Here is an 11,312-nt window from a genome sequence, read left to right as displayed (position 1 = left end):
TGAGGGTAAACTCTAAGATTAAGACGATGAAGAGAACCTTTGATTTTCCTTGTACCGCACGAAAATGACTTCATGTGTTGCGTTCCAGTTGACTAGATTTACAGATTTTGGTGGGAGGCCAAAAGAAAAGCAATGACTCAAGAATGTGGTTAGCAAACTTGTCTTAGAAAGACTTTAAGACGGACACATATTACATATTATATATATATATATATATTTTCTTTTCCAATATCTGCGATAGGAGGAGAGAAACGAAAATGTTCAATCTAAAGCAAAACAGGATATCTATGACCCAGTATGACCACATTTGTTGTGGCATGTCCGTTATGCCCCACAATAGGTGGACACCAATGAAAAAAAAATCCAGAAGAAGTTTCGACTTGGCCTAAAGTATGAGATAAGAATGGCATTCGCCAACCACGTTGAGTTTACGTACTTTGAATTGCTCAGCAAAACTCTAGACGTCGAGGTAGTTATGCACGGGGATCACCCGACACAAATTCAAACTGAACAAGGTGATCAAGACATAAGAAACTTTTCACCCATAGAAGGAACGATGATAGTAACACGTAGTTATATGAACCTTTAATTGAATGTAGGATCACTTAAGGTGGTAGCGAATAACTTGATGTTATACCAATATGGAACGTAGATGTAACCCTAAGAATGGACTGGTTAGCTGAGAACTATATGCTATGATTTATGCAATGAATGGGAATCTCCTTCAAACCTCCAAGAATAGACGCTTTAAGTTTTCACGAGATTAGTATAAGGAGCGGATACCAGTTATTTCATATATACAGGCCATGAAGGTGATAAATAAGAAACATTACCAAGCTTTCCTTGTATACCTAAACGGATGAGCTAGCACAGAAAGGACAGTTGAGGACGTAGAAGTTATACGTGAATTTCATTATGATTATCCGGAGAACTTACCAAGACTGCCACCCAATAGATAAGTAGAATTTACCATCGACCTAGTACCAGGATCGACACGTGTATCAAAAGCATTGAACAAGATGACTCCAAAGGAATTGGAGAACCTAAAGATCCAATTGCAGAAACTACTAGACCTAAGTTAGATCATGTCTAGTGCATTCCCATCGGGAGCACATATTTTGTATGTTATGAAGAAGTATGGTACTTTAAAAAGGCGCACAGACAATAGAGCGTGGAACAAATTAATACTCAAGAATGAATATCCTTTACTGAGGGTAGATGAATTGTTTGACCAACTCAAAGGTGCAAATGTGTTTTCCAAGATCGATTGAGAATCGGATGTCATCACCCAAGACAACTTTTAGAACGGGTTATGACCACTACAAGTTTGTAGTTGTGCCATTCAGGCTAACAAATGCCCAGATATATTCATGGGCATCATTGATAGAGTATTCTACCTTCACCTGGATAAGTTCGTCTTAGTGACTCCAAGAATGAAGATGAACATAAGGAACATTTAGGGACCATGTACACAAGTACTATTGGGTGAACGAATTTATGCCAAATCAGTAGGTGTGAGTTTTGCTCAAGGAAGTGGCATTTTCTGGAACATATTGAATGATTTGAGTTTATATATGTGTTTATATTTATTAAATATTGCACGTATAATTTACTTAGATTAATTTGAACACCAAGGTTCAAATTTGATGAAGGCCGTGAGTCATAAGGCCAGAGACGAGCGATGCTCGATTTTAATTGAGTTATTTTGAGCATGCCAATGTGTTTAGAATAATTAAAAATATTTGTATTTAAATTTTTGGAATTTATTTCCATTAAATACGAATTTTCTAACTATTCGATGATTTATTAAGTTGAGATATGTGGAGTATGTGAAGTCATGTAAGTGAACTAGCAGTGCATATGAGTTAATGCTATGTTAGTAAGACTATATGAATTATTTGAGTATTTATGAGAAATTAGCATGGATTAGATTTATTAGTTTAAATGAGATAAATGAATTAGAGAAGCATGTTAATTAATTATAGTTGGAATTTAGTATTTAATTACAAAGTTCGAAATTTAATCAAGAACTATGAGCATGATAAATTGTTAAGATATAATTTATTATTTTGAGTTTGATATCGATTATGTGTCTAAATGGAGTGAGTGTGAGAGTTATGAATAACGCACATAAATGTTGGTATCTGACACTCAAACAATTGGTGTCGAGTATAAATGATAGTTTAATGATAAAGAGTTTTGATGATTTTAAATTGTAGTGCTAGAGATTCTAAAACCTGATAAGGAATTTGTAGTAGCTGATGAGACAAAGAGGATGGGTTGAACCCGTAAAGGATTATGATTTTGGTATTAACCATCGCATGGACAAGACCAATGTAGTAGATGATGCAGTGAGCCTGAAGGTCTCGTCTAAGATATGATAAGATGATGATAGAAGTGATTAAACCACCCAGCTTGAGGAAAATTGTGGTAGGAGCACGAAGGAAGAATGAGAAGTTAAGAGTAAGAATAAGGATAAGAAATTTCAAGAATTACCACGAGGAATCAAATAATGCTATCTTCTTTGAAGGGAAGATATGCATCTCCATGACAATGAACTTAAGAATAAGATAAAGCCATGGCACCCATATACTGTCACCAGGAAGTACTAAGATATATTAAGATCTAGAAAAAATTCTAGTTAGGAGAAATGAAACGAGGTGTAACCTCATTTGTTGAAATATGTCTTGCGTGCTAGCAAGTGAAGGTTTTACAACATATCATATCGTTACTTTGAGTCTTCGAGCTCATAAAGTCAAGCTTAATGTCGTGTTTGGGACAAACCGAGCCCTTAACGAACCAATGGATTTCTTTGTCGAGATGGATTTTTTCGAACCCTTCAGACTTAAGCAAAGGTTGTCACGAAAGGGGGCAGTGAATGCCCACATGACTCGAGATTCCATCGATGAATGAATAAAAGTTTATAACGGCGTTTTAGGCTGACTGCCTACATGCTCGAAATGGTTGGTCTCCTTACAAACTGTTTAAGTTGCCTTAAGAATGCTTTAGAGATATTAGTCATTATAGTTCCGCTTAAACGACATAGAAATTTCTAATAAGGTATGTTGAAGACGACTGAGCTAAACCGGGGTGAAAGCTGAGAACATGTTTTTGCCACTCATTGTGAGACATATAATACCAGTTATCAATCGACTATCGATAGGTTGGCAAATGAGGCGTTACACGTGAGGAAATATAGATCACCACTTTGTTGAGATGAAATGACTAGATGATTGAAATCATCCGTCAAAATTTGATAGTGAATAAAAGAGGGCCATGATTGACAGAGTCATATGTTGACAAATGACGAATTGACCCATGATGTGAAAGTGAAGAGATAATTTCCATAAAAGTTTCTCCATCAAGAGAAATCATTGGATTCAATGTGAAGGGTAAATCTAAACCCCGTTTTATAGGCTCATACGAGATTGTAGAAAGGATGAGCCCAATAACTTATTGGTTAGCGTTAGCGCTAAGCTTTGAGAATGTGCGTAACGTATCCCTTGTGTCGCGAATAGAGAAGTATGTTTACGATTCAAAGCATATGATCCATAAGAACAACATTGTTATTAGTCAATATTTGAGTTACGAAGGAAGATCCAAATCTATCTTAGATCGGGAAGTTCAGGTACTAAGGACTAAGTCGATACCGATAGTAAGGGACCTATGAATATATCATGGTCAAGAATAGACTACGGTCTAACAGGAAAGTGAAGTACTCAGAGTTATTTTCTGAGGTACAAATTTCGGGACGAAATTTCTTTTAAGGGGGATAGTATGTAATGACCCGACTTTTAATTGAGGATTTAAAATCTTCTAATGACTGATTAAGGATTTATTATGATAATTAGGGTTCGGCATCCATTAATAAAATACGAACTTATATGAATTTGATGATTTATATACGTGATGATTTATTTTTATTTTTATTTTCAGTGGACGATGCACTCAAAATATATTTTGAGTCCATTAATTTATTAATGAGGATTTAACATTGAAGTGTTAAATATGAATTTTTATTAATTACTAAAGTTGATCCATGTGGTTAGTTAATTTATTAAATTGACAGGCCCAAATGGATTTTATACTTCAAATAAAAATTAGTCTTGTATGTGTCAATGTATTTAAATGAGTTTGGAACCATATAATTAATGTATTAATCTCTTAGATTTTTTTTTAATGATTAAATTTGAATAAATCCTAAGCATGCTGAAGAATTTACTACGCATGCTGAAGAAATTCTTCAGTCATACTAAGTATGCTGAAAAAAGAATTCCATGTTCATACCAACATTTCCACGATCCTCATTCTTCTTTAAAGCCAACCCCACGCCTTCACCATCTTCACCATTTTCAACAACTGCAGCCCATTTTCCGCAGCAAGTTCACAAAGCAACCACACCACCAGACCAAGGTTTTCTTCTTAAACTGAGCTCGTTTATTTTGAGCTCTCTATTTCGTTCAACTATTGCAGAGAACCACCAACACATACGAACTTCTCATATTTCATTTTTATGTGCATACGCAGCCTGTTATAAACAGAATTTACATATACAAATGAAGAGTTGAAATTACATGAATAAATGTTTAAGTGCAGTATGCTCGATTGAAGAACATTTACAGTATTTGAAAATGAATTCAGTAAAAAGCCTATTTCTATGTGTTGACTGAAATCGGGGCTGAACCCCCTGATTCGTGTGTGAGAAGGGTTCAGGGAGGCGGCTGCCGCGGAGGCACGTCGCCGGCGTCGGAGCGGCGGCGGCGAACCTGCCGTTGTCTCCGATCTGCCAAGAATCAAAGGGAAAGAAGAGAGGGTTTTTAGCTTATAGTTTAAAAAGGAAAGAAGGGGAAAATGATAGAAGATAGGGTTTACCTGGGTTGTCGGCGGCTGCGGCTGCGGCTTCGCCGGAAATCAGAGAGGCAGATGCTGTCGGCGGCGGCGGTTCTCCTGCTGCTGGGCCGTCGGATCTGTTAACGAGGGAGATGTGAGAGAGAGGAAGACGTGAACGGGAGAGGCGAGGACGACCGGAGGTGGCCGCGGCAGCCTTCGCTGCTGCAGTCACAGAGCCGATCAGAGAGGGAGGCCGGAAGCGAAGCTACTCGCCGGAGACGATGGTTCCGCCGTGGAGGTGAGGCGGAGGAGGTGACAGCGGCGGCGTGGTGGCGCTTGCTGTGTCTTGTTCCGGCAGTCTTGGGAGAGAGAGATAGAGGCGAGAGGGTGAGAAAGGACGAGAGTTCAGGGGAGGAGAGAGAGGCAGCAGCCGCGCCGCTCGCCGGCGGCGGCGGTGGCGGCCAGGTTGCACGGCAGGCGGACAGATCGTCCGAGAGAGAGAGTGAGAAAGAAGAGAGAGAGACGAGAATGAAGGGGGAGGGGCGCAGCTTAGATAGAAGAAGGGGGAAGAAAAGAAAAAGGGTTTGGGTTAGGGTGTTTGAGGTTGGGCCGGGTTTTGGGCCGGGTTTTGGGCCGGGTTTTGGGCCGTTTTTAATAAGTAATTGGGCTTGTTTTTATAGGGCCATGTTCTATTTATTTATAATGGGCTTATTTCATTTAAAAGTTTTGGGCATTTGTTAATTTTTAAATGTTTGGGCCTTGTTTAAAAAAATATATATATAATGGACCTAATTTATCTAATTAATTTGGGCTTGTATTTATTTAAATCATTTGAGCTCTTATTTATCTAATTTAAATTGAGCTTGATTAATTGATTAATTTAATTACATATGAACCTTTAAATTAATTATTTAAATGGAGTTCATTTATTTCAAGTATTTTTTTTATAAGTGGATTTTAAAATAAAATATTTTTGAGTTAAACTCTTATTTAATGAATTCTTTTCAAAAGGCTTATTAATAAGGTTTATTTGAAAAAGATTACATTGTTTTAAATATGAGAAAGCATGATCTATGATGACATAATTTGTTTATGTAATATTATATGATTTGTTATTAAATGACGGAATATCTGACTTGATGGCGTGAGTAGAATGAGTTATGGTTGATGCGCATGTTGATATTCGAATAAATAGTTTCGAACCTAAATGTTAGTTATGTGATAAATGTTTTGAGTTTAAGGTTTTGAACGAGACGAGACAAGATTAATATGGATGCTAGAACCCTAAAATCATTAAAGAAGATAGTTTAGTTTAGAGACCTATCTTCCTTTCTTACACGACTTTCTTCTCGAACTTATCGACTCTTCGTCAATAAAGGTCCAGACGGGAAGTGAAAGCTAAAGAAGGAGGTAACTCTACGCCCCTAGTGGGAACGAATAAGGTGGGCATTACTTTTACTATACGTATATAGAGATCCCCTGCGTGTCGTAGGCCTCTTATACGAATGAATGCATGAGATGATTTAACTGTTAATTTCAGTTTTATATATCTATCAAACAAGTTTAATGCTACATTTGAACAAGTTATTTCGTTACAAAATCTTTGAACTGGAAAATATTACAACTATTGTCTTGCCATAAATGTTTCAATGTTTGGTATGATATCTATCTGATGTGGCTTTGCCAGTTATTATGCAATCGAATTCGGGTCCTGAGCAGTTGATAGCTATCCTGCCTTGACTAGTGTACACCAGTGACCGTGAGTCATCTAGCGGGTTGGCCGGTCAAGTGACCGTGAGAGGTGGCCACCTCTCCGGCACACAGTTCCAGATATGATAGATTACAAGAGAACTTAGTCTGCAGACGAACTTTAAGAATCACAAATGAATTTAGTAAGCTTGGGCCTTTTTAGCGAAAAACTCCCTTGCTGTACTGTTTATGATGGCATGACAATTTACAGTTTTGAAGCATGTATTTTTATACCTAGGCATACGTGCCCACTGAGTGCTTTTGTACTCAGCCCTGCATATGTTTTCTAAATGTGCAGGTTGAGCTGATGTGATGATGGTGCTGCAATGAGCGGAGTCTCCAGGGTTGTTAATAAATAGTTAACCTGTCTAGAATATGTCTTCATACATATGTCTAGCTACTTTCCGCTGCAAGATGTTGTTGATGTTATAGTATGTTATGTCATACTTTGAGTCTTAAGAGAATGGTTTCATATGATGTATAACTTGATTAATGATATTAATTAAGTTTTATGTTGTCTTTCATAGACTGTTCAAAAGAGTATTAATGAGTAAATACGATGATTTTTCTTAAGTTAAGTAAGATTTACGGTTTCAAATGATGCCCCTTTCTTTTCCCGCTTCTGAATCCCCTTCCCGAGTCATAACCCCGGTTAAGCCATCCTTAGGGATTGCGGGCTGTGACAAAATCCCATCTATCTATCTTTCTCAGAAGCCATCTCGCTCATTCTTTATGATATTCGTTCTATTTACTTCAATCTCTTTTTCTATGTTCACTTTATTTCTAATTTTGTACGTTCTGAATTCTTAAATGAGATAAGGTACCCCAATCTTCACCGGAGGGCGGCGGCGTATTCCTGCCGGAGACTGATTCCATTACCGGCGGCAAAACGGCGCCGGCAATTACCGGCGGCATAGTGCCGCCGGTAATTGTTTTTGAAATTTAATTAATTAATTAATATTTTTATTTATTTATTTATTTCATAAATTAGACGAACTTCTCAGTCGGTCACCCATCTTAGTTGTGCTCTAAGTCAAGCACGCTTAACTTTGAAGTTTCTTTCGAATGGTCACCAGTACAGAACACTCGTATTATTGATATATATAGTACTATTAATTCATTTAAAGTCTAATTCAATATACAAAATCATATATTCATAACCTTATTATAATATATCGAGATGGTATCCATGAGATGCTGTTAATTACGGATCGAACTCGTTTTTGTCTATATTTTTATGTCGCAAAAGTATTTATTTATTAATTTATTATTATAATTTTTTTTAATCAATCTAGTTTATACACCATAAGTATTTTAATTTGATAATTGTATTTTGAATTTATTTCCATACGTCCTTATTTTTATAAAAAACAAGGGAGATAATTTGTTATAAGATAAGTAATTTGAATTTATTTCCATTCGTCATTATTTTGAATTTATTACTTTGTTACGAAGTAAGTGTAATGTTGTTTGAAAACATGAAATTAATAGTTGCTCAACATAACATAAATGTAAAAAGAAAGTGCAAGTGTAATTTTGTTTCAAAACATAGTTCAAACAAATAGTTCCAAAACATGAATTAAATAGTCCAAAACATGAAATTAATAGTTTCAAAACATGAAGTGCTGCTCAAGGTAGCTGACCCGACCACCTCATGAACTCCTCGAATTGAGCCATACGCTGCTCGAGGGCCTCACGTGCTGCTCGAGAAGCCTCTCGCTCGGCCTCACGTGCTGCTTGTTCGGCCTGAAGGCGCTCTTCCAGCGTGGAAATTCGTGTCTCATACAGCTGCTGAGACATCACGGAAGTGCCTGTGCTTTGAGTAAACCCCCTACTAACCTGGTTCCGACCGGCACTTCCAGTGCCGTAGAGCCGGGACCTGTCGGGCCATACGACCTCCAAGTAGATCTCAGGTAGCCGGTCCTCTCGCCCAGTTGTTTAGCCCTATTTTGTGATGAATTTGTGAGTCTTTTTGCTGTGCATTCGAGCATGCTTCGTGTATTTTTGCTCTATCCTTCACTTGCTCGATGTTATTTGGTGGTGTAACTGTTGTGTGCAGGAATCGGGAGTGGTCGTGCTGTTTGGCATCGTTTTGGAGCACCTTTTGGATCAAGTCTCACAGCCGCCGCCGTCTCACAGCGCCGCCGTCCACGGCGCCGCCGCCCCACGGCGCGCACCGTGCAGTTTTTGGAGAGGATCAGCGAAGAGAGCTCACGGCGCCGCCGTGTCACGGCGGCCGCCGTCCCTGTGTAATCCGGCAGTTACGTTTTTCCATTTAAAAGCCGATTTTTAGGGTTTCTTGCACCATTCTCGACCCCAGCAGCCTCCTAGGCGATTTTCCCTTGCTTTCCCTTAGTTTTAGAGTAGTTAAAACATCAACAAACATCTTTTGGCTTGTAGATTGAAGATCATGTTAGTTGTCATTACATCGGATTGAAGTTTTAGATCGTCCTCGCTGTAAGAACTCAGTTTATGTTTTATATATGATTGAATTCTAGTTTATTCCCTTCGCGTAGATTAATGTTGCTTCGAGTTTAATTGATGAATTGTTTGTTCTTTAATCTCGCCTAGATAATCGTTGTTTATGATTGATTGTTTTATCTATTGCTTCCTAGATTGCTAGTTTAGAACCCTAGGTTTATTAGTCTTCCTGCGTTCTTAATCTGCTTCCTATCTTTCGCCTAGATAGATTTATATGCTTTATTTCAATTACGCATTAGTTAATTGGAGAGAGAGTGCCAGACCCAACTATCCGATTAGAGTGTTAGGTTTATTTCCTGTTTCCTGTGAATAGCACGATCGAAACCCTGCTAAGCCTTCCTTGAGAGACGACTTGAGTCACCATACCTCCCTAGGACGACCTCGTATAAATTCGAGTCCATCCACTAGGTGTTTTTGGATGAGTCAAATTTTGGCGCCGTTGCCGGGGAAGGCTTTAGGCATTTGATTGTGTTGCATTGTTTTCCGTGTTTATTTTTGTTTCTTTTCTTTTAACTCGGTTATTTTCTCCCTCCGGTGCGTTTGATTTGTTTGTTCGTGTTGTGTATGCAAGGACGCAGAAGCTTGAAGAGAAAGCTTGCACCTTACTACGACAACATTCACCGACCTCGGGAGGTCCTTTTAAGCCTGGAGGAGGAGTCCGAGTCCAGTTTGAGAAACCTTGTGGAATCACAGTCTCGAGAGGAAGACCGTGAAGAGAGAATCGCTTCCAACCCCATTCTGGAAGCCGTTGAAGATACACATCCAGTGCATGCGGAAGAAGAAGAAGCTCGGCCCAACCCTGACCAAGAAGTCATGGCTGAGCAGAATGTACAATACATGGGGGATTTCTCCAAGCCGGTTATTGGGAACACTAGCACTTCAGCGATAGTGCTTCCCACGGCGGTCCGGAATTATAATCTGAAGCCCAACGACTCGAACCTGCTGCTGCTCTTTCATGGGATGCCGAGTGAGGACGCCTTACAGTTCATCCGTGACTTCTGCACTCAAGTGCAGACCTTCCCACTGTTGGAGCTCACAGAGGATCAGTTGAGACTCAAGTGCTTACCTTATGCACTCAAGGACCGGGCTAGAACGTGGTTGTTGTCCCTGCCGCCGAACTCTATCACCACATGGGGAGAGGCGTGTGAGAAGTTTATGCTCAAGTACTACCCTAATCACAAGATACAGGAAATTAGGAGCCAGATAATGAACTTCATGCAAGGAGCAGACGAGCCTCTCCACGAGGCTTGGGAGAGATTCCAAGAGCTCCTCCGCCAGTGCCCGTAGCACCAGTTAGCACCCGTCATGTTGATGCAGTTCTTCTATGACGGATTGATTCAGACGGCACAGTTTATGGTGGACAGTACAGCAGGGGGCAACATTGCCCGGAAGACAGCTGATGAGCTCGAAGAGATTTTCAATACACTTGCAGCTAGTTCTCAACAAAAGTCAGTCAGAGGAAGGAGAGTCGAAGCCAGTGCAGTAGCCCCGAACAATGAGCTTCAGAAGCAGGTAGCGGACTTGATGAGGCAAGTTCAGCACCTAAGAATGAACCAGGTGGAGACTCCACCCGTTCAAGCACCGCCAGCAGAAGGTTGTGGCATATGCGGCAATTTCGGCCATGGAACCAACGCGTGCCATCGAATGGGGGAATTCACACCTGAAGGAGAAGCAGAGGTCTATGCTACTCAGGGCTATCCGGGGAGGCCTCAATTTGAACAGAGGCCCATCTTTAATCAAGGGCAACAAAGCTCCAACTCGGGTTGGAGAAATGAGCAGAACTCTGGATGGAGGAACCAAGCTCCTGGGCAAGGGTCGGGATCAAACCAAGGCAATCAGTTCCCCCGACCTCCACAGCAATTGGGGTATCAGAACCAGCAGCAGTTTTACCCATCTCAACAACAGCCCTCATTCCCTCAGCAGCAGCATTACCCTCAACCATATCAGCAACAGCAACCACCGCAGCAACTCTACCCACCTCAGCAGCACCAACCTCCAGGACCCTTATTTGAAGATCAGATGCAAGCTTTCATGCAAGCTAGCAAACAGGTGATAGAGGCTCAGAGTGCTACCATCAAGCGCCTCGAGACTACAGTTGGGCAACTAACAGGAGCCTTGAATCAGTTGCAGCAAGAACAGCCAACTGGGAAGTTCCCAAACCAGGACCAACAACCGTGGTGAAGTCTAACGTTCAAACCTATCTAAACTAGTCGGAAAAGGACGTCGGAATCACCTGTATCGCAGTGTGAGAG

General features: G+C 40.1%; 1 long non-coding RNA gene across 1 annotated transcript; it reads left to right on the top strand.

The window, feature by feature from the left end:
- Nucleotides 1–4,305: 4,305 nt before the first annotated feature.
- On the top strand, nucleotides 4,306–7,101 carry LOC131015678 (uncharacterized). Its single transcript, XR_009098651.1, has 2 exons — nucleotides 4,306–4,413; nucleotides 6,878–7,101. It is a non-coding gene; the product is annotated as an uncharacterized LOC131015678 (long non-coding RNA).
- The last annotated feature ends 4,211 nt before the right edge of the window (nucleotides 7,102–11,312 follow it).

Source organism: Salvia miltiorrhiza, chromosome 3 (genome assembly GCF_028751815.1).
Source record: "Salvia miltiorrhiza cultivar Shanhuang (shh) chromosome 3, IMPLAD_Smil_shh, whole genome shotgun sequence".
In the NCBI taxonomy this organism is placed as follows: domain Eukaryota; kingdom Viridiplantae; phylum Streptophyta; class Magnoliopsida; order Lamiales; family Lamiaceae; genus Salvia; species Salvia miltiorrhiza.
The sequence above is the reverse complement of the archived record's forward strand: the minus strand, read 5'-3'. Positions and strand labels throughout refer to the sequence as shown.